Raw genomic sequence first — 23810 nt, forward strand, 5'->3', positions numbered from 1 at the left:
TGCTGGGAAGTGAGACACTCACTGCAAAGTACCCTGTATCTGATCTTAGAGTCGTAGTCAGAATCATGCAGCGTCCGGTAAACATGTCCCACCTGCCTACGTTTGGCGCATACCCCCCTAATTCTGTCCTATCCATGTTACTTAAACATAGTACCTGCCTCAACTATTCCTCTGGCAGCTAACAGTCTAAACTGGCCCAGTTAATCAATGGTGACCACCAAAATAATGATGGCAAGGATCTTATTGATGGCAATATCATTGACTGTCAGGCATACGTGATGAGGTGGTTAGTCTCCCTCTTGTTGGAAAAGGTCATTGCCTAGCTGATGTGTCACTTTTCAGACCATGCCCGAATCGTAGAGCATACAATCATGGTCTGCTTCACTTGCTAATACGTTGTAGATGGAATTTTATTTATGTGCTGCAACAAAGTGTGCATCATCTAACCAGACAAAAAACAACCGTAGGAAAAGACATGTATAACAGAAGCAAAGCCTCAGGCATGGTCAAAGCCAGAGTACAAATGCGTTTTCACTGGATTTTCATCTGATGTGCAGCGGCAGTTAGAGGCCTCCGACTAGAGTACAGAAGCTTACCTGAGGGACCCAGGATTTGGGTCTCATAAGGGCGGTAACCATTCATAATCATTTGGCTTTTGGTCCATGCCATTCTATCTATCCCCTCTCAACCACACTCTCCTGCCTTCTCCCCATAATCCCTGATGCCCAAACAGATATTATAGATGTTGGGCATAGCTAGATCCTCAGAACAAAGCTTCAAAACTGAGTTTATTGACCTCTAACATTGATAACCATTTACTTTATGCCACATATAACTCGAGCCGTTGGAGTGTTTCCCAGTGAAACCCATAGACTTCCATGTCTTTGCACTATATCCTAGATCTAGCCCAATAAACCCGTGGAAACAGTATATGTATACCAGAGTTTTTATTATTAAAATTTCAATCAAATCAAGTTTAATACCCTAGATTCCAAGAAAAATAAACCAAGATTATGAAATCTATTACAATTTATTTCTTAGAATTCAAAATGTTTTAGTCCAATAAATCTGTATTACACGCCCTCAATGATTAGTGTGTCGTTCCAAATTTATGGGGCCCAGAACTGCTCAAGGAGTAATATAATCAGGGCTTTGTACAACATCTGCCTTCAGATGCTCCGGGTAATGTTTTTGCCTACAGGTTCTCATGTCTCTGAACATCTCTTGCTTCTCCTCCCCCCTACCCCGCACTACAATCAGTCTGACAGAAGATCCAGACCCAAAACGTCACCTATCCATGTTCTCCAGAGGTACTGTGGTGTGTTACTCCAGCACTTTGTTGTTGTTTTTTGTAAACCAACATCTGCAGTTCTTTGTTTCAATCAATTGCTTCTTGCTTTTCACCTTAAGTGAAATAATCTATTTTACTTTAGATCCAAAGTTAAATATAAAAATTGTTTACATTGAAATCCATTTACAACAGTTCTGTGTATGAGTTTATTCCATTATTAATTGTGTAAATGAATCAGTCCATGGTCACTATTAACAATGCTGCTTTGTGTTAATGACAAACTTATACCTTTGGCTGCGCTTTTTAATCATCCCTGACCATCCATTATTTACCATTCATTCATATATGCACTGAGGAATTTGGTACCTACACAAATCTTTACCTACGCAATTAGCTTGCCTTTCATTAGTTTCTCGGTCACATACTTTCATTGCCTTTGAAGACTATGAAAGTTTATCAAATTAATTGGCTGAAAAATGATCTATGTTCTGAGGACATTTATAGCCAGGTGCACTGATACCACGAGTAATACAAGAACAATTAAGATTCAGTGTTTTGATGACCTTGCTTCAGTCCAATAATCCTGCCAGAAAAAAAAAAAATCCAACACTGACTTAGCCTGTAGATTACAACCTTCCAGTGTGCTAATTGTGACAATAAAATCAAAAATTAGGTATTAATTGTCATGGTTGCGACCACTGAGTTGACACAGTGACTAGCTGTAAATTATTCTAAGCTGGTGAAGCTTACAACACAAGAGTTCAATGATTATTTAGATTTTTACTCAGCTTCTGAATAATGCAAAATTAATCTCCAATCGTGCTGCTTAGTATAGTCCCGCAGATTTGAATTTTCTATTTCACGATTTCTGGTTCAATGGTTCTTTTTATTTTCACGTGTACCATAGCGAGAGCTAGTTACATTTTTTTGCATATGGATCTGTGCAATTATTGCCATACATAAAGACAAACCCCGATTAAGTAGCCCACGCATGAAACAGCCCACTGTGTCCAAATGTAATAGTCGGCAGATTTTGATGCAATATTTCCATAGTCCAAGCTACAGCTCGCCATAAAGGCCTCATCTCATTTGGTTCTGTGCAAAGCTTTGGTCACCTAACAATGGGAGGGATGCCATAGCACAAGAAATGGTGCAGAGGAGATGTAAGGGGATACTGCTGAGGGTGAAGAAATATTAATTATCAAGAAAGCAAGACTGGCTTGGCTAGGGATATGTTCTTTAGAGCAATGGATGCCAAGGGAAGTTATATTGAGATGTATAAAAATTACGACAGGTTGAGCAGAAATGCTCACTCCAGAAAGAACAAGAACAAGAGGGGATGTGTCATTTGGTCGAGATGTGTTATGGGCCTGTACCACTTAGGCGACTTTTTAGGCAACTGCAGGAGACTATGCTGTCGCCACATGGTCACCACATGTTCGCGGGTTGTTGCTGGGGAGTCTCCTTCATGGTCGTGAGGAGTTCCCACATTCTGGGAAATAGTCGCGGCCTCATTATGGTCGCCGTGAATTTTTCAACATGTTGAAAAATTAGCGGCGACTAGAATGAAGCCGCAATGAAGAGTTGCGAGAATTCCCCGAGTCGTAGTTAGGTCGCCAGGAGGTCCTAATGGGTTGCCAGGATGTCGAAGGTTCTTGGAGGTTCTCGTAGGTTGTAGCCGGTGCTGACCGGTGAATTTCATTGGCTCATTGGGGAAAAAAAGGGGAAAGCAGTAGTTTTCAGACCCGAGGATAACCGACTGGTAATGTTAAATGTCCGCCGAGCTTCACAGCTGTGTATCTCTGGCTTCTTAAAAGTTATCTCCACTCCTTTTCCCCCCTCTTTTAAAGGACCTACCGTACACTGTGCTTTAGCCGTCTTTTCACAGCGCCAACTTTCCTGTTCATCATGGTGTGTGTCTCTTTCACCTTGGCTTTGCGCTGTGTGAATTTTTTAGACAGCGCTCCCCCCGCTTGCCCTATCCCCCGCCTGCATAACGTGCTGAGATGGGGGGGGGAGGAAGGGAGGGAGTGTGTGTGCATGTGTGCGCGTGTGTGTGCGTGTGTTTGTGTGTTTGTGTGTGTGTGTGTGCGCGTGTGTGCGTGTGTGTGTGTGCGTGTGTGTGTGTGTGTGTGTGTGCGCACGTCTGTTCCACTCTGACCGTTGCTGTTCCAGTTGACGCTTTGTCTGGCAACTTGACAATCGCCAGCAGTCGCCTGAAAAAACGCCAAAGTGGGATTAATTAAGGAAATAATACCTCACTCAAAAAGTAGAGGTGGTGTTGAACTTACTGCCTGGAAGTGTGTGGAGGCAGAAGCACTCACCACAGTTAAGTGCCACCCTGATGACAGCCACGGCCTTGGTATAATTTGCCACGGCTCAGGGCTAAGAGTTGCCAAGTGGAATTAGCCTCATGTCCATTTTCATCAGGCATGCATATAATGGGCCGGATGGCCTCATCTGCAATATTAATTTCAGAGGTTTGATGCTTGGGTACACTGAGTCCATGAAAAAAGTTAACACAATACACCAAAAATGAGAAGACCACTGTAACTTCACTTATCTAGGGACACAGAACAGCTTTTGGCCAAATGAGTCCATGCCGGTCATCATGCATCTATTTTTACTCATCCTATATCATGCACATGGTCCCACCATTAACATCAACTCCACCCCCTCCCACCTACAAATTCTATCTCTCATCTACAAAGCAAGGACAATTTACAATGGTGCATTAATTTATCAACCCATAAGGCCATGAGACATACGAGCAGATTTCAGCAATTCAGCCCATTAAGTCTGTTCAAATAATCATGGCTGATCTATTTTTCCCTCCCCACCCCATTCTCCTGCCGTCTCCCTGTAACTTTCGACACCCTTACTAATCAAGAACCTATCAATCTCTGCCTTAAAAATACCCAGTGACTTTGTCTCCAGAGCCATCTGTGGCACTGAATTCCACAGATTCACAACCCTCAGGCTAAAGAAATTCCTCATCTCCATTCCAAAGCCCATATGTCTTTAGAACAGTGGAAGAAATCTGAGCCACCACAGGAAACGTATGTATTGATAAGAGAACATATAAATTCCGCACAGACTGCGCCTGATGTCGGTATTGAACCCGGGATGTTGGAGCTGTGTGGTGGTAGCTCTATTAGTTGTGTCACTGTGACAGTGCCGGCCCAATAAAATGGACTAATGTGGGGCAGAATATTCTAATGTGCAACAGAGCATAAGTTATGATTTCTAAATCCTAAACCAGATGCTCCTTGTCTGTAGTTTTACTAATCTATTTACCTGCTTATGTGCAGGAGCAATGCACAAAAAGATAACTAAAAATACAACACAAAGCCATACGCATCATGCTGGTTTCCAGTACAATGACTCACTGCAGTAATTACTAGTCAACTGCAGCGAGTTATTTGCTCCTTTTTAAATGTGGAAGTAAAGTGGCAATGGATGAAATGCTTCCAACGTGCACGGTGCTTCAAACACACTTCATTAGCTGTGAAGCACTTCGGAATGTCTTGAAGAGATGAGAACTGAAAAACCACTAATATTTAAAAGGGGATAAAAACTCAATGAAAATTCACGTCTGTTTGTCGAACAGAATGCCTGATTGTTATAACAACTGTAATTAAAGCCACGACAGCTGGATACTGGATGCAGGGAGTTAAATTTTTAATGTACCACGTGGTCCGGTTTAGAGAATCTATTCGATAGTCCAGAAATCCAATGAACACTGCAAAATAAATTATATTGGAGGGAACGCCTTCGACTCAACCTTACACTAACAAGGATCCGAGGCTGGTATTGAGCTCCATCAAAATGATTACTCAAAGCAAATAGGTGGAGAAGGGGACCAAATAGATAGTTTTCAAATAACCAACAATGCACTGAAAGGTCCCTGGCTGTGCTGCGTCATTCCGCCATAATGGAGCATATGAGATTCAAGTTTGAGAGGCACTAACTTGCTTATGCCATTTACAATCACACAGCAATGGAAACAAGATGAAAAAGAATGTAGAAAGGAACTGCAGATTCTGGTTTATATCGATGGAAGGCACAAAGCGATGGAGTAACTCAGCGGGTCAGGCAGCATCTCTGGGGAAAAAAGGATGGCTGATGTTTCGGGTCAGGACTCTTCTTCAGACTGAAAGTAGAGGGGGGGGGGGGGGGGAACTGGAGGTTGATAAAAGGCCAGAACAAAGCAGGGCTGGCAACAGATGGCCAAGGAAAGGTGGAACCCAATAAGGGGCTCATTGTTAGCTGGGTAAGAGGTGATAATGAAGGGACACAAGGATGCAAAAACTAGTGGGACAACTAGGGTGGGGGAAGGGGGGGGAAGAGTGGGATTGCAAGGATTACTTGAAATTGACTTTCATACTCCTGGGTTGTAAGCTGCCCAAGCGAAATATGAAGCGGTGTTGCTCCATAAGGAATGTACATTAATTATCAGCAGACCGCCTCAGATACTGTCATTTTCCAATGTGCCCTGGCACTGTGTTAGCCTGTGTTTTATTCTGGCTGAAACCCTCAAATAGGAAAAAGGCAATTCTCTAAAATGGAGAAAATAAAAATGGAAACCGATTTAGTTTTTCTCTTTAATTTCTTAAAACCATTCCCTAAAATTGAGTATAAATGTGTCTTATAAATATTGTAGAATCTCACAAATTAAAATCTCACAAGACCATCTGGGGTGGCTGTACAGAGCAAAAGACATTGAATTTCAGTTACGTTAAGTGTTCAATTATAAGCTGCCAGAGGATGAAATTTAACTTGCTGGTGATGGAAGGGTTGGGAATAATAAGGTGCAGCTGAATAATTATCAAAGGAAAACAAGGTGACAGATCCTCTCTACAGCATGAGTGCATGCCATTTTCAGCAGCTCTCAGCAGTCCACGGGTGGAAAATCTACACGCCATTGCATTCTTATTTGCATTTATATTCATTCTTTACTGTGTTGTCGTCTTTGATTTAGACCCGTCTGAATGTTTGAAAAGACTCCTTATGCATCACAGATTTCATTATCGAGTCCCATTAGTAACTTGCGATGCACGAAACTCAATAGCAACGGCAACTAAAGGATTGCCCACGGGGCCTCTGATTCCAAGCCACATAATGAACCTGTATACACACGTTTTCCACTTCTGTCTGTACAACAAGAAGTCGTTGGATGGAAATCTATTATCACCTTGAAGCCTAATTTTCATGATTAGTTTAGAGATACTACATGGAGCCAAGCACTTTGACCTTCCATGCTGACCATTGATTTGTCTACACATGTTTACGCACTAGTTCTACACATTGGTGGCAATTTACAGAGGCCAATTAACTAACAAACCCGCACGTTTTGGGGAAATGGGTGGAAACGGGAGCACCGGTGAAAACTCGCGTGTCATAGGGAGAATGTGCAAACAAAGAGGATCTAACCCTAGTCACTGATGATGTGAAGCAGCAGCTCAGCCCCTGTGCTACTGTGCCACCGATGCCCCATTCTGCTGCCCATTAAATCTCTGGTCTTCAGACCAAGTCATCACCATCTTGAGATTTGCACTATCAATGGCCCAGGTTGGAGATAAGAGCAGGCAGTAATCCTACCACAATGCATTGACTAATTTTACATGAAATATATAAATATTTCTTGTGTCACTTCAATATGGGGTGCATGTGCAACATCGATTTTTTGCTGACGTGTCTTTCTGATCTTAGCTACGTTCTTCAATAGTGCTTAAGTTATAAAAAGAAAAACCACTTGGAGAGTAGAATATATAATTTTACACCATTGTAGATCTATTTCACTTGCTTCAATGGCACAATGATTTATTTTTAATTCAGTCTTAGGACATGGATGTAGCTGGCAAAGCTAACAGTACTTTTCACCCCCTGTTAGGCATCAGATATATTGTGGGCCAGTGTCTTGAACCTTCTTTGTGGTGAAGGCATCCTCAAGGTGCCATCAGTAGACAGTTCCTTACCTTACTCCCAAAAGATGTGATACCATTGGGAATTCTGTTTTTTTGTGTGACAAACCAACCTTCTTTCCATTGACTCCATTTATACCTCACGCTGCCTAGGCAATGCCAGCAGCATAATCTAGGAACAGTTGCACCCTGGCCATTCCCTCCTCTCCCCTCTCCAATTGGGCAAAAGGTATAGAAGTGTGAAAACACACACCTCCAGATTCACGGAGTTTCTTCCCAGCCGTTATCATGCAATTGAATCATCCTACCACAGGTAAAGAGCAGTCCTGAACTTCTATCTACCTCATTGGTGATCCTCGGACAATCGTTGATCGGACTTTACTGGCTTTACATTGCACTCAACAATATTACCTTATCACGTGTGTAAACACTATAAATGGCTTGATTGTAATCATGTATTGCCTTTCCGCTGAATGGTTAGCACACATCAAAAGCTTTTCACTGTATCTTGATACATGTGACAATAAACTAAACTGAAACTGAACTGAAGTACAGGTGAACCTTTTAGTTATGCTGGCGGCCATTTTTTCCCGTCTCAAAGCTGCGTTTGGCGACCCGAAATGAATTCTGTCTACTGTCCGGGAGACCGGGCGACGCGCTTTAAACAAAAAAAATCAGTCAGTTAGTTTTGACCTTCAGTGAAAGGGGGGTGAAATTCTTAGTCCCCCTCTGCCTACCGGGTCGCCGTGCAGTACTAGCGCTGAGGCAGCGGGCGGCGCCGGTTGTCACAACCCCTGGCTGCGAGGCGCTCCAAATCCACTTCCCCCGCGGCCCCATTGCCCCAGCTCAACTTTCCGGCAATAATATGCAATGCCTTACCGGGTCGCCGTCAAGCTCCGGACTGTGGCCGCCGACCCAACGTTCGCGGAGCGTCGCTGGATTTGGAACCGCGCAGCCAGGGGTAGAGTTGCCGGGGTCCGAGCTCCAACCGGCGCCGCCCGCGGCCGGACGAAAAGCCCCCAGCTCCGCGAGGTTGGGAGTCGCCGACCAGGTAGGGGACTAAGAATTAAAGTTTTCCCCTTCACCCCTACTCCACCACCACCACATAAAATTCCAAACTAACTGACTAACATTTTGCAATGATTCTCCCGGTCTGAGGAGGCAGTGCTCAGACTTTTCAAGCCGCCGCCCGCGCTACCTACCTAATCTACGCTAAAAATCTTCCATTCGAAAATCCGAAAATGTCCGAAATCCGACAAGTGTATCCCAAGGCTTTCGGATGAAAGGTTTGCACCTCATGCTGGCTCCTTTAGCTGCCGACGTGAATTCTCACTTCCGGGGAAACAAAAAAAATCATTGACCTTCTCAGTTTTAATAACCCTCTATCTACTCTTCTCACAAAATCCTTGTCACTTCCCAAATCCATTGTCAACTTTCCTGCAATAATATGTTTGATTTCTTCCAGTCAACTGTGGAATGGAAAATGTTATTTGAACAGCGCAAGGTAGAATCAGATCATCTCTCAGCTGTCAATTTCTTGGAAAATAGAGCTTCAATCTGTTCAATATTTCCTGATCAGCATGGTCAGATTTCTGATAACTCCCTTAATCTTCTTCTGAAGGAAGTCTTAATATCTATTTATTTCATTCAACAGTCTATATTTACAAGGAAAAAGATAAAAAGCACTGGCGGAACTTAGCAGATCAGGCAGCATCCCTGAAGATTAGAATAGGTGATGTTTGAGTGAAGAAGGATGTCGACCCAAAATGTCGCCTATTCTCCTTAATGCTGTCCGCCCTGCTGAGTTACTCCAGCACTTTTCTTTGTAAACCAGCAGTTCCTTGTTTCTTTATGTTTCAATTTTTTTAAGTGCATCCACAAATGTGATTTGCACAATGAGAGACTGAACATGTGTTTATTGCAATTCCCTCATTGGCTTGAGAAGATTTTAGTCCCCCTTACTAATTGCTCCCTCTGTGATTTAGCATCTGTTTTCTTTATGCACCTTGGAAAGTTTAGCTGCATTGAAGGCACAGTGTAGATGCCGTTTTTAATGTAATAACTCTTTGCACACACTGCAATGTTGGCACCTGAAATCTCTGGATGCAATGTGCAAAACTGCTGCAATACAAAACGTTTGGCTTAGTTTAGTTCATTGTCGCGTGTACCGATGTACAGCGAATTCCAAGGTTCCACCTAGAATTTTTTATATGTCAAATAGAAAATAACAAATATACTCATTTTTAAACCGATCAAGGCAGATGGGTTTGCGCAAATCCAGATCCAAATTCTGATCTGATCGTCCTCACTGGGACAAGGTTGAAGGATAGCCAAGGTTAGCATCTGAATGGTCAGCAGAATTTGACATTTTAGAAGGATTGTCAGAAAGCAAAAGGAGGCAGAGTTGGCCAGATAACGAAGGATAAAATCACTGCAGCGTTGAGGAATGATTTTAACTCAGAGGCTAAAGATGCAGAACCTATTTTGAGGAAGATAAGAAATAATGATTGGTGAGAGATATGCATAGGCAGCCTAACAGAAGCTATTCTGTAATACAGAGTATAAATCAAGAAATAATAGGGCTTGTAAGAAAAGCCGTACAATAATCATGAGCAAATTTAATCAGTCAGAGTTGTACATCTCATTTCATCCATGCTGACCTTATGGCCATCTACACTAATCCCATTTGCCTTCATTAGGACAGTACTCTTTATGCCTTGCCTGTTTGTCTGCCTAAAAGCCCCTTAAACATGGTAATTGTATCTGATTCCACCACCTGCTGTGGCAGCATGTTCCAAATATCAATCTTGTGCATGAAAAAACTTACTTTTCAGATCTGTTTTAAAACACCTTCATTTAACATTAAACCTATGCTCTCTAGTTTTAATTACCCCTACCATGGGAAGTGAATTTTGACCATCCACCTTAACTATGCCACTAATAGATATTCCGTATCTATTGTCACTCCTCAGCCCCCTTCACTCCAGAGAAAGCAAGCTCAGCCAATGCAATCCCTCTTCACGACTGAATCCAGATAACATACCGGAGAATCTCCTCTACACTAGCTCCAGTGTTTAGTTTTTAGTTTAGTTTAAAGATACAACGTGGAAACAGGCCCCCTTGGCCGACCAACTCCACGCCAACCAATGATCCCCATACACTAGTTCTATCCCAGGGTCAATTTACAGAAGCCAATTAACCCACAAACTTGCATTTCTTTGGAATGTGGGAGGACACCAGAGCACCCAGAGAAAGCCCACATGGTCACAAGGAGAACATGCAAACTCCATACGGACAGCACCCATAGTCAGGATCGAATGTGGGTCACTGGCGCTGTAAGGCAGCAACTATACTGCTGTGCCACTGTGCCACCCCATTTCAATCCCAATCCCAGTGCAATCTCAGCAATCCTACAATGTGGCAACCAGAACTGTACATAATACTCCCAGTGTGGCCTGACCAGTGTTTTGACTCAAGTCGGAAGACTAACCTTGAGAACGAGGTCTTAGTAGTATATTCAAGTTGGTTTCTTAGAGCAATATGTTGAGAAACCAACCAGGGAGTAAGCTATTCTAGATGTAGTGTTGTGTAATGGGGCAGGATTAGTTAATGATCTCATAGTAAAGGAACCCCCTAGGAAATAGTGATCCCAGTATAGTAGAATTTCACATTTGGTTTGTGAGAAAGCTGGATCTTTAACCTGCACCTGATATTTAATTAAAGACATTTACAACAGTATGATGATGATGATGTTGGATAAAGTGGACTGAGAAAATAGACTAAGGGTAAGATAGTAGATCAAGGCATGCCAGATTTTAATGAAGATATTTCATATTTATCAGCAGAAATATATTCTGACGAGGAAGAAATAATGCAAGAAAACGATACATCATCTTTTAGTTTGTCGAAACAAGGAACTGCAGATGCAGGTTTATACAAGAGTGCTGGATTAATTCAGCAGGTCAGGCGGCATCTCTGGTGAACATGGGTAGGTGATGTTTCTGGTCAGGACCCATCTTTACCTGATAAAGAACTTTAAGGATGGTATGAAAGTGATTGAAAAACATGTAATTTTGCAAGTTTGGTAGTAGGTTAAAGATTTAGGATCTTTTTAGAAAACAAAGATAAATAAAAGGGAAAATACTGAGAAGAGGAGGAAACAAGTTAATATAAAAAAATGAAAAATTGAAGAGGAATTCTTAGCTCCCATTCAGTGGGGAATCTTTGGATAGGTGACGTTTCGGGTTGGAACCGTTCCTCAGACTTCTTCTGAAGAAGGCTCAGGACAAAAAACATCTCACCATGTCAATTAATGGGAACAAGGATAAAATAATTTGCAGTCTAGGTAATGAGCTCTTCATTTGATGGAGTCATGTTTAATACACAAATATCCAACCCAATTTTAACTTGTGAAATCCAACAGGAAGAGAATAAAAGATGCAGAAATGTCATAAGTTTCTCAACTAGTTTATGGAATTTTGCTAAAAATAAACCAATAACTTTCCAGCTACAGATACAAAAAAAACTGGAGCAACTCAGTGGGTCAGGCAGCATCTTTGCAGAAAGTAAATAGGTAACATTTCGGGCTGGGACCCTTCTTCAGTCTCAACCAGAAACATCGCCTATCCATTTTTTCCAGAGATGCTGCCTGACCCGCTTAATTACTCGAGCATTTTTGCCTATCTTTTCTATCTATATTTGGTATTAACCCACCATCTGCAGTTCCTTATTATTACAACTTCCCCATTACGTTGATTGAAACAAGAGGCAACATATCACAAGCTAGAAGATGTCCATTTAATATCTAATAATCATCAGCTTCAAGTTTTTTTAAAACTTTATGCATGTCATTAATTATTGCTGAAAAGCAAATAAGAAATACCAAGCCAATGTAAATACAGAGTACAAAAATGCCTGTAGTTTTTTGATATGTTTTATTTATTTTTCTGATAATTGTTGCAAACTTGCCCAGCTACAACTTAGTTTAGTTCATTATTGTCACGTGTACTGAGGGTACAGTGAAAAACCTTTTTGTTGCATCCTTTCAAGTCAGTGAAAAGACTACACGAATACAATCAAGCCGTCCACATTGCACAGATAGCAGTTAGAGTGAGGTGCTGCTGTTGAAATAAAGATTTAAAAGAGTGGAGCAATTGTAATGACTGATAGTAGATCCACTTCTGGGACCAGCACGCAAAGAGTCACTTGGTTTCATCGCCATCTTGTCTTGTCCTTTGAATTCATCCCTGGCAAGGTCAGCATCAGCTTGTGTTATGTTTCATGTTCTATTGGTGCCTCACGTGAAGACCATACTTGGCCCTGACACCCAATACGAAACGCATGGCTGATGAATGAGAAATGCAATCGTTCTTAAGTCCCAACATCATGCTGTTGTTTAAGGAACTGCTAAATAATTCAAGAATAATCAAGTTTCCCCATCAGAGTTAAAATTTTATTGACAGTATATTTTCAAAATCTGTGCAAAGTTTTAACTGCTCCACTGAGCATATGTCTCAAAGTAACTTGGAATGTGTCGCATTCAGCTGAACACTCGAGGGTGTAATCTAAAATCTCATATGGCCCTCAAACTAAAATCTCATATGGCCCTGTGAAACGGCATAAAAGATCAAAGCAACTTTCAGAAGGAGAAAGAGCGCTCCTATGCTCCTGTCCATGTATCAGTAAAACAATACTGTATTTTGTGGCAACTCACAGGTGCTTCCTCTCTTTCTTCTTAGTTAGCCCCTTGAGAACAAGGACAACTTGCTTCTCCTCTCAGTCTGTGTAATTGAAGATGAATCACATTTCAATAGTGATTTACCCAAAGCCATGTAAATCTCTATATAAGTGTGTCCTGTCTTGAAGCAAAAATATTGACGCACTCCAGATTTTTAAGACAAGAAAATATACACGTGTGCGTGTGTGTGTGTGTACATATATATATATATATAGGTACACACACACACACACACACACACACACACACACACACACACACACACACACACACCACACACACACACACACACACACACACACACACACACACACACACACACACACACACACACACACACACACACACACACACACACACACACACACACACACACACACACACACACACACACACACACACACACACACACAAAAGGCATATAATATTCTGCCACAAAAAGGGTTGAGATCAGATTGAAGACTACAGAATAAAAAGGGTATAAATGCATGGAAAGAAAACGGACCTAGAAATTGAATAAAGACATCAGTACTTTGAAAGTTTCTTTTTCTGACTTGAGGGAAATGCAAAATAGAGCTTCTATGGCATGTAAGAATGCCAAGTACTGGATCAATTGGCCACAATTAGGTCATTATGTCCAACCCAGTGAAAATGGCAAGCACTAGCGGAAGGAAGTTAAATGAACTTTGATAAAACATTGGGTTGGCCACAACTGGAGCAGTGTCTAGTTTTGTTTGCAAGACTAAAGGAAAGATACAAAGACTTTGGAGAGGGTGCAGGAAAGTTTTTATTAACATAATTCCAAGGATGAGGGATTTCAGTTATGTCAGACTGGGTGTGCTGGGGTCATCCACCCACGAATAGAAAAGGTTATGGGATGATATCAAAGGTATTTGAGGTTAGTTTATTGTCATGTTTAACGAGGTACAGCGAAAAGCTTTTGTTGCGTGCTAACCAGTCAGCAGACAGACAGTACAAGATTGCAATCAAGCCACCCACAGTGCACAAATCAAAGGGAAAACATGAAAGGCGTTTAGTTCAAGAAAAACTCCAGTAATGTCCATCAAAGATTGTTTAAGGGTCTCCAATGAGGCAGATAGTAGGTCAGGACTGCTCTCTAGTTGTTGATGGGATGGTTCAGTTGCCTTATAATAGCAACTGCAATGTCCACGATTTAAAATTATGGAGAGTATGTTGCGAGTAGATTGGAAGAAGTTGCCATCGGAAGGGTGAAGTACCAAGAAAAAAAAGGGCAATTGGTAGAAAAACCAAAAGTAACACATGGAACCACTTTTATTCTTGCATAGCAGTGGTTACAGTCAGAATGCACTGCCAGTGACAATGATGGCAGATTCAACTGTAACATTCAAGAGGGAGCTGTGCAAGGGCGTATTAAGAATTAAAACACACACAGGTGCATGCACCTAATTTTACATTCCTAATCTGTCAAATTGTATTCCAGGCCCTTAGCAGAGAGGTTTCTAACAAGGTCGTCGAGAGAGCAGTTGAGACCCCACGAGCAGTCAGTCGGCGAATTCCCTTCCCAGTAGGAATTTAACATTTCTGCTTCATAAAACCATAAGAGAACGGCTCAACATCAACTGCCATGATTTGTTGGAGACCTTCAATAATTAGTGCAGGCTTAGCGATCATTTCGCTAAACATCTCCGCTCAGTCTGCCTAAACCTACCTGATCTCCCAGTTGCTAAACACTTTAACTCCCCCTCCCATTCCCACACTGACCTTTCTGTCCGGGGCTTCCTCCACTATCAGAGTGAGGTCCAGCACAAATTGGAGGAACAGCACCTCATATTTTGCTTAGGCAGCTGACACCCCAGCACTATGAATATTGACTTCTCTAACCTCAAGTAACCTTTGCTTTCCCTCTCTCTCCATCCCTCCCCCTTCCAAGTTCTCCGACCAGTCTGACTGACCCCCGATTAAATTTTATTGATGTTTGCTTCTTTGTTAACTTCTCCTGGCTAACAATGATCTATTCGACATTTTCCTTGTGCTCCATCCTCTTTGATGTCTCGTTTGATGTCACGGCTTACACTTCCTTATCTCTGTGTATCCCTCTCCTCTGACTCTCAGTCTGAAGGGTCTCGACCCAAAACGTCGCCCATTTCTTCTATCCAGAGATGCTGCCTGTGCCGCTGAATTACTTCAGCATTTTGTGTAAATCTTCAATAAGCATGCCATCTATTGTCATTGTTGTTCTAGCCTTCATCAGATTCTTTGCCCTTTGGTGGTTGGGGCCTGTAAATAGCACTCCTAAATAATTCTAACTACAGCATCAGCAATGCAAAATGACCAAATTAGACATCATCTGGGATTTTTAGATTATAATAATCCATTTCTGCTTTGATGAATTTGATATATTTACATCTCAAAACTAAACTGGCATGGACGGAAATATTTTCTAAAGCTTGTTGACACTGCTCACATTATAACGGATATGCAAGACTTTCCTTTAGACTTGTGGCCTAAACAACAATTTTCATACATTATCACACCTTTATCTTTCACTTTCTTGCACAAGAACTGATGGCACCTTTTAAATAAACATAGGAAATATGATATTCCTTCAACAAACGCTCAAGATAGTTCCCAGGAGCCTAATCAGACACACTTTAACACCAGCCAATCTACAGAGAAATTAAATACAAAAAGCTGGAGTAACTCAGCGGATCAGGCAGCATCTCTGAATAAAGGGAATAGGTGACGTTTCAGGTCAAGACCCATTTTCAGACTAAGAGTCAGGGGAAAAGGAAACGAGAGATATAGACAGATAGAGAGATAAGGGAAAAGAATGAAAGAAATGCAAAAAAGTAACAATGATCAAGGAAAGGTGGAGCACAACATTGTTGGCTGTGGGGTAGGTGATCACGAATTATATAATGAATGAAACTCAACAAGACGACAGTGAACAACAGTATGATGATGAGGGTGGGGGGGGGGGGAAGAGGGGATGCAAACGTAACTGAAGTTAGAGATATCAATACTCATACTGCTGGGTTGCAAGTTTGGGCAGATAAACCTGCAGTATGAATATTGATTTCTCTAACTTCAAGAGAACTGTGACTCTTCAAGCGTTTTTCCAAGATACCTTTTCAATGCAACAAGGTCTTCTGACCTAACCACAGAAATCGAGACACCACAGCACTTTGGATTAACACATTTTTCCCCCAAATACCCTTTAATCTTTGTCCATGTCTCCAATCTCTTTGCCAACGAAAATAAGTCCATCCTTAAGTTTAGGTTTATTATTGTCACTCGCCTGAGAGCTAGTAAAAATCTTTTGTTTGTCTTCTATCAAATGAAATTAGTTAAATACCAGAGTGCAGACAGTTTCTCAGCTTCATAGTATAACAAATTCAGAGACCTGTTAACCTTGGTTAGATCGCTCAGTGTTATGCAGTATGAAGAAAGTGTGGATGCTGGTTTAATCTGAAGATAAACACAAAATGCTGGAGTAACTCAGGCAGCATCTCTGGACTTTAACTGCCCCTCCAATTCCCACACTGACCTATCTGTTCTGGGCCTCCTCGATTGTCAGAGTAAGGCCCAGTGCAAATTGGAGGAGGAACACATCATATTTCGCATAGGCAGCTAGCACCCCAGCTGTATGAATATTGACCTCCAACTTCAAGTAATCCTTGCTTTCCCTCTCTCTCCATCCCTCCCCCTTTCCCGGTCTCCAACTAATCTGATTGTCCTTGTTTATAGTTTATCTGTTTGCTTTGTTGTTACCTTTTCCAAACTAACAATGATCTATTCTACATGTCCCTTGATCCCCATCCCGTGTCTCGTTTTCACACCTTACATTTCCTTATCTCTGCAGCTCCCTCTCCCGACTCAGTCTGATGCTGCCTGTCCTGCTGAGTTACTCCAGTATTTTGTGTCTATCTTCGCTCACTGTTTTCCATCTCCTAGCTCCTAAACCAGCACAGTTGACATATATTTTGTCAATAAATATTAACATCCCCAGTTCCCACTGTTTCTCCCTCACCAGATTTCACTTTACCTTACAGGATTTACAATTCCAATTGCAAGATTTCAGCAGAAACTAAAATAAATGACGTGATAAATACTACCAAAAACCTATGACAATTCACATCCTTTCTTCCCAACATTATTGGATACATTTTGACTGTCTACAACAGGGAGCTACACAGCAGCAACAACCCACAAGCAAAATGACTCATGGCTATTATTTTGTAATTACCTGCAGGGATCTGGCTGGTCTTAGTTTCAAACCTATTGCTTTTTAAATTAAGTCCACAATATTTTTCATTATTAGTGATGCGCTATTTACTCTGATTTTGTCTACCACATTAATGCGATTCTACATGCTCACATGTACCCCAAGGAATAGAAATTCTGACAGCCCCTAGTTATGGACAATCATCTCAAGTATCTGACAATCATCTTTAAGCCAATTTCTCCTTAAGTCAAAACGTTCATGTACTATAGTAACTCACATCATATTGTTCTACATACACTTGCTATACTTCTTTCATTTTGTTTAATAATCACACTACCCATCATTAAACAAATGGAATACAGTGCCCTCCATAATGTTTGAGACAAAGACCCATAATTTATTTATTTGCATCTGTACCCCATAATTTGAGATTTAGTATAGAAAAAAAATCACATGTGGTTAAAGTGCACATTGTCAGATTTTATTAAAGGGTATTTTTATACAATTTGGTTTCACCATGTAGAAATTACAGCAGTGTTTATACATAGTCCCCCATTTCTGGGCACCATAATGTTTGGGACACATGGCTTCACAGGTGTTTGTAATTGCTCAGGTGTGTTTAAATGCCTCATTAATGCAGGTATAGGAGAGCTCTCAGCACTTAGTCTTTCCTCCAGTCTTTCCATCATCTTTGGAAACTTTTATTGCTGTTTATCAACATGAGGACCAAAGTTGTGCCAATGAAAGTCAAATAAGCCATTATGAGACAGAACCAAAAATAAAACTGTTAGAGATATCAGCCAAACCTTAGGCTTACCAAAATCAACTGTTTGGAACATCATTAAGAAGAAAGAGAGCACTGGTGAACTTACTAATCGTAAAGGGACTGGGGTGCCAAGGAAGACCTCCACAGCTGATGACAGAAGAATTCTCACTATAATAAAGAAAAATCCCCAAACACCTGTCCAACCGATCAGAAACACAATAAGTTGGCACATGCGCACTGCCACGGAAACAGGTCGGCGCTGGGCACTTTCTGCATCCCTTTGCATTGTGGGAGATCTGGCCGCCATTACTGACCGGTTGCCGCCTCGCCGCGGCCGCTGAAAACCAACGCAGAATCACTCCCTGGAGCTGGAGTAACTTCCTGGAGTAACTTATCTCCTGATCTGTATTATGTTTACAAATTCGGTTGTGCTGCACCAAGCAGGAATTTCATTGTCCTATCTGGGACACATGACAATAAAACTCTCTTCACTCTTGACTTGGACTTAAGCAAAAAAGGGTTCTTGGGGGGGGAAAAGAGCTAACAAATTTAGTTGCGTCTGGTTGGGTAACTGTGGTAAGATGAAGACTATTCCATGCTTTAATTATGCGGGGGAACTCCATGGAGCAGCCAGCATCTCTGGATAGAAGAAATTGGGTGACGTTTCGGGTAGAGACCCTTCTTTAGACTCCCTCTGGTATTAGTGTTTTTAGTTTAATTTAAAGATACAGCATGGAAACAGAATCTTCGGCCCACCGAGTCCACGCCGACCACTCATCACCTGTACACTAGTTCTATCCCACACATTAGCGACGTAAGTCAAGAGTCAAGAGGGTTGTTTTCTCTCATGTCCTAGTTAGAACAATGAAATCCTTAGTTGCAGCAGCACAACAGAACATGTAAACATAGTACTCTAAACAATGTTATAAACAAGAAAACAAAATAGTGTATATTTATATATGAATATATAACCATATAAATATATATATTTGTGTCTGTGTGTATAATTTACATACACACACACACACAATTTCCCTCCTGGGATTAATGAAGTTCTATCATATTGTATCGTGTGTGTAGGAAGGAACTGCAGATGCTGGTTTAAACTGAAGATAGACACAAAAAGCTGGACCAACTCAACAGGTCAGACAGAATCTCTGGACAAAAGGAAAATATTACGTTTTGGGTTGGGTCTGAAAAAGGTTCCTGCACACCTTTGGTATGTGGAAGGAAACAAGAGCACCTGGAGAAAACCCATGCAATCAAATGGGAAAGGAGCAAACTCCATACAGATAGCACACATATTCAGGATCAATTCCGGGTCTCTAGCACTTTTAGGCAGCAACTTTATGGCCAACGTACTGCCCCATAGTCTTGAACTGAATTAAAACATACAGTAGCTGTAAAGGGGGACATAGCGTCACTTAGAGATTTAAGACTAAAAATGGGAAGTTTCTTTTTTTTAGTAAACAAAGTTATCAACGTATAATTTTTTTGTGTGTTGGAAAACAAAATATAGTGGCACAGCTGGTAGACTTGCTGCCTCACACTCCAGAGATTTGTGTTCGATCCTGTCCTCGGGCACTGTCTGTGTTGAATTTGCACATTCTCCCTTCAAGCCTGTGGGTTTCCACCCACATCCCAAAGACGCATTGGCTTTGTAGGTTAACTTGTCTCTGTAAAATTAAAATTGCCCCTAATATGTAGGGAGTGGGTGAGGTAAGTGGGATAACAGAACTTGTGTGAATGGGTGGAGGACAAAAAAGCTGGAGAAAATCAGCGGGTGAGGCAGCATCTACGGAGCGAAGGAACAGGTGACGTTTCGGGTCGAGACCCTTCTTCAGACTGATGTCGGGGAAGAGGGTGGGGTGGGGCAGGAAAAAGGAAGGAAGAGGCGTAGACAGTAGGCTGTGGGAGAGCTGGGAATGGGAGGGGAAGGAGGGAGAAAGCATGGACTAACTGAAATTAGAGTAGCCAATGTTCACCCCGCTGGGGTGTAAACAACCCAAGCGAAATATGAAGTTCTTTTCCTCCAATTTACGGTGGGCATCACTCTGGCCATAGAGGAGGCCCAGGAAAGAAAGGTCGGATTCGGAATGGGAGGGGGAGTTGAAGTGCTGAGCCACTGGGAGATCAGGTTGGTTATTGCGAACTGAGTGGAGGTGTTGTGCGAAGCGATCGCCAAGCCTGCGCTTGGTCTCACCGAGGTTGATCATACGCTGAATAATCCAACCACATTTTTGTTTGGAAGTGGAAAGAAATAATAAGAAATTGCATTCATTGCAATGTGTAAAAAGAGTTGAGATACTGTATTATAATTTTGCTGCATGTCATTATGGTATATATCATGTCTTGATTGGTGAATATGTTTAGTTTGTGACTTTATTTGAAGCAGAAATAATATGTCAATGTTTCATTGAAACATAGAAACATAGAAAGTAGGTGCGAGAGCAGACCACCAGGTCCATCGAGCCCGCACCGCCATTCGCTCATGGCTGAACACTAAACAGACACACTTACCCACAAACAGTAGACACAAGACACAGAACACAAGACACTACCCTCCCCTTTATACCGCTATCACCCCTCTCCACCCCAAGAACCTCGTGATCTCCTGGGGGAGGCAAAAAAAACTAAAAACCCAGGTCCAATTTAACAAAATCCGGGAAATTCCTCTCTCGACCCCAATCTAGGCGATTGACACTTGTCCAGGAGATCACTCAGGTCTTACTATACTAACCAACCTAGGTCCATATCCCTGCCCTCTCCCCGTAGCCCCTTATCCCCTTGGCAGCTAAAAAAACATCTATTTTAGTCTTAAATATATTTAAAGTTTCTGCTTCCACTGCTCCCTGGGGCAGTGAATTCCATAAATTAACCACCCTCTGGGTGAAGAAGTTCTTCCTCATCTCAGTTTTAAAAGAGCCCCCCCTTATTCTGCAACTATGTCCCCTAGTTCTAGTTTCCCCGATCATTGGGAACATCCTCGGGGCATCCACCCGATCAAGGCCCCTCACGATCTTATACGTTTCAATGAGATCGCCTCTCATTCTTCTAAACTCCAAAGAGTAGAGTTCCAGCCTACTTGAGCATAATTCCAACTGGTAACTACGCACTTCGTCCGAGCACATTATCGCACGCGTCATGTAGCCGTCTTGAATGACCACCTAAACTGTCATTTGACAACCTAAAAAGCTGCCTAGGTTGCCCGGCTGGAAACAGAGAAAAACAGTTGTCAGAGCCCTGCCATCATACTGCTAAAGCACCCCAAAACAAGCACGAAGCTAAAGATGGCTGCAATACAGGCCTGGCAGAGCATCACCAGAGAAGATACCCAGCAACTGGTGATGTCCATGAATCGCAGACTTCAAGCAGTCATTGCACGCAAAGGATACAAAATACTAAACTTGACTACTTTCATTTACATGACATTGCCATGTCCCAAACATTATGGTGCCCTGAAATGGGGGGGACTATGCATAAACACTGCTGTAATTTCTACATGGTGAAACCAAAATGTATAAAAATGGCCTTTAATAAAATCTGAGAATGTGTACTTTAACCACATGTGATTTTTTTTCTATTACAAATCTCAAATTGTGGAATAAGAGGCAAATAAATAAATGATGGGTCTTTGTCCCAAACATTATGGTAGGCACTGTATAAACCTTGGAAGAGACAGAGTGCTGTGGAGGCACAGTGGCGCAGCGGTAAAGTTGCTGCTTTACAGCGCCAGGGACTCGGGTTTGATCCTGATTATGGGTGTTGTCTGCACAGAGTTTGTACATTTTTCCTGTGACGGCGTGGGTTTTCTCTGGGTGCACTGGTTTCCAAAGACATACAGGTTTGTAGGTTAATTGGCTTTAGCAGAAATTGTGATTGCCCCTAGTTTGTAGAATTGTGCCAGTATACGGGAGTGATCGTTGTTTGGTGCAGACGTGATGGGCCTGTTTCCACGCTTTATCTCTAAAGTCACAGTAGTTCAGACAGAATGCCAAGAGAACAAAGCTATATACCTCCTCCAATTACTAATGAATACCATGAAATATTTTATTATCAACTTAAAAAAGCTTTAGAAATGTATGGTAGAATTTATATAAAGTTATATTTCTGTTAATCAGGTCATTAGTAACCCAGGAGCCCATGTAGTTCCAAGTGCTGACGTTACAGGCCAACGTCAAACCATCCCAGCAAAATGCAACACATTTCAGAGAATGACAACATAGTCAAAGCTCTCATAATGCTACATCAACATGTTTCATCTTGATTCGCAGATGACAGCCTTTATTCTACATTGCAGCTTCACAGTGTAGTAACATGTGGAATTATTATCAATGTGTGCCACATTTTGTCCTTCCAGATATAGACTGGTTTCAATCCAGTGGAGCAGCCAGGCAAAGTTAAGACCCAACATTGTTAACAACATTAGACTCTGGTACTTAAGTATGATTGTGCCTATGTACAGTAAGATTTTTTACTGAACTGTATGCAAAAAAGGAATTTCACTGTACTTAGATACATGTGACAATAATGTACCAATGAACCATTGTAACTACGATTTCTACAAATGCTAAGCACACTGATCCTAACTAACACCCCCAGCATTCACTTTCTCTGTCACCAGCACATCGTAGCTTCAATGTGAATTGTGCTCAGCATTTGTCAATGATACACACCTGTAAATTACCAAGATTTCTTCAACAGTAATTTCCAAATCTCTGTTAACCATGACATGAATAATCAAGGCCACCAGGTGCATGAAAAAGGCATCTTCCATAAAGACCCTTATCAAGTCAAGGTAGAAATATTTGACTATTCCTTCTTCATTGCTGGCTTTAAGTCAAGAACACTTAACAGCACTCTTTTCCAGGAAATAATTCAAATCAGTGTTATTCATATCTAAAGTGGGAACAAGAGCTTTTGTTGCACCTGGGACTATCCAGATTGAAGTCAACAAAGGAGTGGTTAACAGATAAGCAATCGAGCAATTTGCACCAACAATATAATCTCCTGAATGTGTAGGAAGGAACTGCAGATGCTGGTTAACACCGAAGATAGGCACAAAATGCTGGAGTATTTCAGCGGTACAGACATCATCTCTGGAGAGAAGGAATGGGTGACGTTTCAGTGAGTCTAAAAAAAGGGTCTCGATCCGAAACGTCACCCATTCTTTCTCACCAGAGATGCAGCCTGTCCCACTGAGTTACTCCAGCATTTTGTGTCTAATCTCATGAATGATAGCTGTGAAATTGAAGTTCTGTAAATCTTGTAGAACTTTAAAAACAACTCACCACTGGTAACAAAGACATTCAGAAGAGGATCTGGCTTAGAATGAATGGGCAAATCAGTTTAACATGAGCATTGTGGATGACAAACTTTTGGAATGTGCACAAGGCGAAATGGTGGATTAGTGCATTGATGATGAATAGAAAACAGAAATGATTAATTAATAATCTTGTCATAAAGGAACAAGATCATAATATAGCAGAACTTTAAGTATGAAATATATTTTTAATTTAAACAAAGGTTTAAGAAAGAATTGTAGAAATTTGCATAAACGTCTAAGAGGACAGCCAACAGCTATTATTTGACAAATTAATATATAGTTATTAATCAATATACATTCTTTTAAAGCACAAAAACACAACAGGAAAAGTTGTTCTGCAATGGATTGCAGATAGAGTCATAGAGTGATACAGTGTGGAAATAGGCCCATCGGCCCAACTTGCCCACGCCAGCCAACAATTTCCCAGCTACACTTGTCCCACCTGCCTGCGCATGGTCCATGTCCCTCCAAACCTGTCCTATCCATGTACCTGTCTAACTGTTTCTTAATTGATGGGATAGAATGATGAGATAAACAGATTGTAAGAGCTTCCATGGGT

General features: G+C 41.5%; 1 protein-coding gene across 1 annotated transcript in view; it reads right to left on the reverse strand.

The window, feature by feature from the left end:
* The window catches only part of zdhhc17 (zinc finger DHHC-type palmitoyltransferase 17), a 75483-nt gene that overhangs the window by 46922 nt on the left and 4751 nt on the right, over window positions 1-23810 (reverse strand). The gene's annotated exons all lie outside the window — the stretch shown is intronic.

This window comes from Leucoraja erinacea, chromosome 19 (assembly GCF_028641065.1).
Source record: "Leucoraja erinacea ecotype New England chromosome 19, Leri_hhj_1, whole genome shotgun sequence".
NCBI lineage: Eukaryota > Metazoa > Chordata > Chondrichthyes > Rajiformes > Rajidae > Leucoraja > Leucoraja erinaceus.